General features: G+C 41.6%; 1 long non-coding RNA gene across 1 annotated transcript; it reads right to left on the bottom strand.

The window, feature by feature from the left end:
* Window positions 1-841: 841 nt before the first annotated feature.
* LOC135203533 (uncharacterized) lies at window positions 842-6,069 on the bottom strand. Its single transcript, XR_010311951.1, has 3 exons — window positions 5,942-6,069; window positions 2,962-3,303; window positions 842-1,098 (listed from the first exon to the last, which is right to left on the bottom strand). It is a non-coding gene; the product is annotated as an uncharacterized LOC135203533 (long non-coding RNA).
* Window positions 6,070-6,356: the final 287 nt, after the last annotated feature.

The raw sequence follows: 6,356 nt of genomic DNA, 5'->3' as shown, positions 1-6,356 counted from the left end.
GTAAGACAAATGGAGTCAATTTGGGGTCAGGGGCGGCCACGCCCCCCAGAATAGTGGAGTCAATATGGGGTCAGGGTGGCCACACCCCCCAGACAAGTGGAGTCTATATGGGGTCAGGGTGGCCACACCCCTTTTGGGGGTTTTGGGGGTTGCCCCCCGCCCCTTTTTAGGCCTCACGTACGTACATGAGCCAACTCAGGAGGGGGGAGGGGGGTAGCCACGCCCCTTGGGGGGTGGGGGGCGGGGGGCGGGGCTAGAAAAGTGGAGTCTATATGGGGTCTTTTCCTCTACTCGCTTGTAATGAAGATCCAGTGGCACCTCATCAGCATCTACAAGCATGTTCTCGGTGGGAGATGATTTAAATGCTCCTGTACACAACTGTATTCCTCCATGATGAATTGAGTTGAGCAATTTAATGCTATTTGGCTTCGCGGAAGTGTACACCTCACACCCATAACTTAATTTTGAAAAGACCAAAGCTTTATATAATCTCAACCTGTTGCACCATGAATAAGTAGTTAGGAGAGAGGGTGGATAGCAAGATGAAAGACAGAGAATATAAATGGAGGTGCATTAAAAGGAATACTGCACAGAACCTTAAGTAATACCTACAGTGCACTGCGTGAAGTACACTGACGGCACTAACCCCCTATGGGGATGAGGTTCTAGAGATGGATGAGAAGGGAACGGAAATGATTTGAGGAGGCATAATCCCCCCCACCTGGGGAGGGAGGACGAGTCTCTATCCATATCTCTTTCGTACTTGAGATTTCAGCTTCACAGAATCAATAATCAATAGGTTCATTTGGACATGGGAAGTCAAGGGGAAAGATACAACAAAATTGCTTCACATTTAATCATGAAAAGGTTTGAGGATTATTTGCCAGTGGAAAAGAAACAGAACTTATAGACAAATTTACATGATAAAAGAAAGAAACGAATTATCCAGTAAAGCTGAGGTTGAAGTCAGTACAGTTTTATTTTCACGTCGAAGACAGGAAATGCTGAGAGCTACATAGAGGCTTCTAGAGTTTGTGCAGACATCTGTGTTTTCCATTCTCCTTTGCCAGATCACAGTTCTCGCCGTTTCGGTTGATCCTGTGGAAAGAAGAAGCACAAAAACTAAGTGAGAGAAAGGAACTAAGCACTGTCACACAAACAATCATATAGATGGTTAGTTAGAGCCTTCTGGTCCTCACCAGTTCTCTAAGGATGAGGCTGCTAGACCCCAACGCCCTTTTGTCGACCTGAGTTGACCTTGGTGCCTATTTCCATCCTTGGTTGGTTGGTGACAGGGCGGGATCATACCAAAGACCTTGTTAATGAGAGCGGTTGGTATCTTGGAATGGGGGTTGCTTGCAACAGGCCCTTCTGCATGATGGCAGGCTCGCCTCCTGATTAACTACAAGCCAACTATTGTTTCCAGAGACATTATTCTTCTCTTCCAAAGCTTTTCCAGAGATCAACTGCTGTCCTGACTCCTATTATATTTACATTTCATTTCTATTCATAATTTAATCTGATAAAGATTCTATGTAGATCCTGCCAACTTTGCATCCATCATCTAGTTCAGCGGTTCTTAAACTTTGTGTTACCAAGCCCCCTTTAAGAGTTGGTCCTTCCCTCGATGGCCCCCTTGCATCCATGAGTACGATTCCCGCCCAGATTAAAATGAAAATCTAAAAAAGAGAAAGAGAAGTGGCTTCGAGAGATATGGAGGGAGGCAAATAATCATAAAAACATGGTGAACCCTACGAGTCTTAACTAGAGCAGTAGACTATAAGAAACTAATGTTACAAGGGGATATTTTTGTATTTTACCATAAACTTCTAAATCTTAGTTCCTCTCTTAGAACTTTCGCACCTCCCCTGGAAATTCCTGAACACCCCCCCCCCCCACCACAAGATGGGAGTGTCCCCCAGTTTAAGAATCACTGATCTAGTTTTTCATCTAAGTGTACTAACAAGTCTAACAGAGATTCTTCTTTACAAACGGTGTAGCCAGCTGCCATATCCCTTCCAGAAACTAAATAATAACATCAACGAGATGTTTCCAACCTCATTTCCTCTGGTCACTTCAGACTTACCAAATAAACCACCACTTTCTCTGGACCCTACTTTTACATCTAAATCACCAAGCTCAGCCACCCAATTTCATTCTACAGACTCTGACAGGAGCGAAGTCCTACTTCCCAGAAATTTCTCTCTTTTTGACTTTCACTCTAGTTTATTCTTATACTACAAACAGTTACTGGCAACTTCTCTGCTTCTGCAGAAACAGTCGCTCTATGTCCCTCTGGCGTTTATACTCATATGAAGGACGAAACATATTCAATTTCAAAAGATTGAGAGAAAACATTCTTCAGTCAACAAGCAGCAGCTTCACACTATTGCTTTGAAGGGATAATATACACAGGCACACACACAAACATATTGTACAGAAATCAACTCTTCTTTTTCCTTAAAATATGAGTAGTTCTCGTGATGATAAATGATACAAGATATATGCCACATTAACTCCCCTGTATGAAGAAATTACTTCCATTTTTCCATTTTTGAGGACCTATCAGGCTTTGTAATGAATCAGTTGACCCTCTTACTATACCTAATGGAGAGCAGCTGTTGCTAGTTCAGTTAAATCAGGGGTGTCAATCTTTCATTCACATTCATCTTTTATCTAGTCTTGAGACTGGCTTAAGCGAGAGGTCTCCTCGCTGGTAATGCTATTTTAATTTCTTCATTGTACATTAAATTTTCATCTCCCTTTCGGGAAAAGGGTGTTTTCCTATTTGTTTATGTGTTGCAAGTGAAAATCCTGAATTTTAAAAGTAAACAAAAAACTGAAAGGAGAGAACTTTTGGTTGTATCCCCAGAGGATAAATTGTAATACAATTATGGTATAAGAATTTGGCATCATAATATTTTGAGCATTTTTCCACATAAGACACTAAAGGTGACATACCTTCCATTTCAGTGCATCAGTGACTTCTTAGGGCCTAGACCCTCCCCTAGGAGCACCCCCAGCTGCTGAGCCTGCTGGCCGTCCTCCACCTCCTGGGCGTCCTCCAGTTCCACCTCCACCCCCTGAGCCTCCAGAGCTTCCTGGACGTCCTCCACCTCCACCTCCACCTCCTGAGCCTGCAGCAGCCCCTTGTGGTCTTCCACTTCCACCTCCACCCCCTGAGCCAGCAGCACCCCCTGCTGGTCCTCCACCACCACTGCCTCCTGGCCTTCCACCAGTTCCTCCTGGGAATCCACCACTTCCTACACCTTGACGACGAACTCTCAGATTCATCGTTTCTCCCTGTTGCGTGAAAGGCCAGTCAGTGAGTAGTGAGTGATGACAATCATATAAATCTGATGACCAAATCTATCCCAGAGGATTATGAACTCTTGATAACAAGTTAGGAGACACAAAGGAATCCAAAGTTCTCTGAGCTGAATTTTCACTAAAATCTAAAGCTGTAAATTTAGTATGTTACTGTTAAATGGGTCTAGGGACAAGGTGATCCTCTCAGTTGGCAATTGGCAGAGGATTATTGAAGGTCAGTGTATGATTATATAGACGCTCAAATCTTAGTAAATGGACAGAAGAAGAAGAAGAAGAAGGAGAAGAAGAAGAATAAGAAGAAGAAGAAGAAGAAGAAGAGGAAGAAAAGGAAGAAGAAGAAGAACTGTTCTGTAACCAGACAATCTTCCTTGTTTTCTATTCTCTCTGAGTCACCTGTCTTCTTTGCTTAGTTGCACTGACAAAAGCTGGGTTACCCCAAAAAAAAAAAAAAAAAAAAAATTAAGCAATTCATACTAACAGTGGGTGGCTTCAGGGCATAAAACATGAAAAATGTCACTATAATTAACTTTCCTGCTTTAACTGTCTGATCATTGTACAGAAAACTTACACTATATTAATCAGTTCATACACCTACCAATTGGAAGTCTTATCAGTAGTAGCAATTCAAATCCCCATCACAGACACACATTCTCCCTTCATTCACCTCTGACTTGCATGCACTCTTATTCTGCATGGAGATTACTTAAGACCCTTTCGTACCTTTATTTCTCCCATCCCATTTTCCAGCATCTTGTAGATCTTCCCTCCTCCAGTTGCCTAAAACTTCCTATTATCCGCCATTATTTCCACATGGCTTAACCACTTTCATCTATGTGGCCATTTCACCATATCAGTACACTGTACATCAAAACTTGTCACCCTTCAAATTCTTTTTGTGCTCTGTATACAACACACAAAGTCTCAACATTCCTCGCTTCACCAATCTTGTGCTACAGCCCTTCTGTAATGCCGCCATTATCATTTATATTTGCTCTCAAATACTTATCAATATCTCTCCTCCACAATCCACATTAACATTCAAGGCTCCCTTTTTATAGCACTTTTTTCCCACTTGAATACTTATGCCTCAGAGAAACTTCCTAATTCAGGCTCTCTGTACAACCAAATCGAAAAAAGAATCTTCTCAATATCCCGAAAGGAGATGCTGGTTCATACGAGTATTTGAGAGTAAATATCGAGGATAAGACAATACTGAAGAAGAGGTTGTTTGCTGGATTTACAAGGCAAGGAATAGGTAGCAGGATGTGTGCCAAAGATCAGTCAGAGACTTTAACTGCAGTATTATAGCACAGAAGAAGAAGAAGAAGACCCTGAATGGAGAGAAATATGGAAGCAAAATCGACTTGGCAAAATGGTTACACGAATGAAAGCGTTAATCAGTTGTCTGGGGTGGTTTAGTCTCATGTGGAAATAAATGAAAGACGGTAGTATATTTTACAGTGACGGAGAAAAACCTTAATTAAGTCAGAGAACAGAATGAAAGCAGTGAATGGAAAATGGCAGTTTTAGGAAAAATAGATTTTGCACAAGGTAGCGTATGCCAGCATCAGTATTTACTTGCTCATGAGGTAGGCTCATGAGAAGTCGGCCTATGCATTCAGGTAGGCTGATGAAACGAATTGTCTGAAAGTTAAAGAGCAACAGCTTCTTGGAGAGATGGAACAGCAGCTGTTGAAACCACAGTTGTTTGAACACCAGGAAATAGTTACTTGTTCTTAAGGTTTAGGAAATTTGTAGTATAGATTGTTGGTTTATAAAACATGAAGAACGACAAAAAATGGAGGAGAGGAATGAACTATTCGTCTGGAAATAGGTTGTTTAGGTGGCATTCATCACAAATAAATCTGTGGCAGGAAAATCGCGATAGTTTGTTACATAAAACTGAAACTTGAGTAAGCATAAAACTTTCATAAGATATCTCAGGTGCTAATGCTTTAAACACACACACACACACACACACACACACACACAGACACACACACACACAAGCTGCTCCAGACGGAAACTCAGAGTGATACAAGTCCGAGGGCTCCAACAGGGAAATCAGTCCAGTGAGAGAAAGAGAATAGATGGAAATAATGCAAAGCAATGTGAAATAAAATGATAAACTAAAAATAAAACAGACAAACTATCAAATGTGACTCACACAGACTATAGACAAAAAGATAGAGGAAAAATTGACTCTGTTTGAACTTCCACAATTCCCACAACTCGATCACATGACTTGGAAGGGCATTCTATATTTTGGTCATATCTGGAACAAGACTCGTAAAAATCTGTGCGATACTGAACATTGCAAAATTAAAGGCGAAACTACTAAAACTGACTGCAAATCTCTGACTACGTAGACTAGTCTGGGAAGAACAAGAAGTGAATGCAAAGCAATGGAAATACTCTTACAATAACATACTCTATCATAATAATAATTTCACCCAGACAAGAGTTTTTCAATGAAGTATCTCTGATAGTAAAAAAACGATTCCTCGGAAATGAGACTCGAACAAGAAGAAATAAATTCAGATTTGGCTCCACACCTGAAAAGTGCTCTGTGTTTTTAGCAACAGTGTTTACTGCTTTTTAGGAGACTGACCTTTGCCTCAGAGGCGATGAGGCAGACGAGGACCGCCAAGACCACCAGAACCTTCATGGTTCGCCCGGAGGAGACTTGTGAGGAGGAAGCCATTGCTGCCAGTTGGCACAGTCGAACTCGAGTCCCCTTTTATAAGGCGAAGGCAGTTCTGCATCGCCAATCAAGGACACATCAAAGTCATCGAATTCTATTTTCATCCGTTACAGGAAGCGCCAGATTGTATGTTAGGGAATAATGTTAGTGTAAGGAAAACCAAAGTTTCCGCTCTACTGGTCTCACTTACGTCAGTCAGGATGACAACAGAGGAACTGAACGCAAATGTCTACACTTTTCGTGTACTATTCTTAGCAACCTGGATAACTGATGTTTATGAACGAAGGATTCTGGATGCCAGTTTTACTCCCATCATTATACT

This window comes from Macrobrachium nipponense, chromosome 36 (genome assembly GCF_015104395.2).
Source record: "Macrobrachium nipponense isolate FS-2020 chromosome 36, ASM1510439v2, whole genome shotgun sequence".
In the NCBI taxonomy this organism is placed as follows: domain Eukaryota; kingdom Metazoa; phylum Arthropoda; class Malacostraca; order Decapoda; family Palaemonidae; genus Macrobrachium; species Macrobrachium nipponense.
Note: the sequence above shows the minus strand (reverse complement) of the source record. Positions and strands in the feature narration are given on the sequence as shown.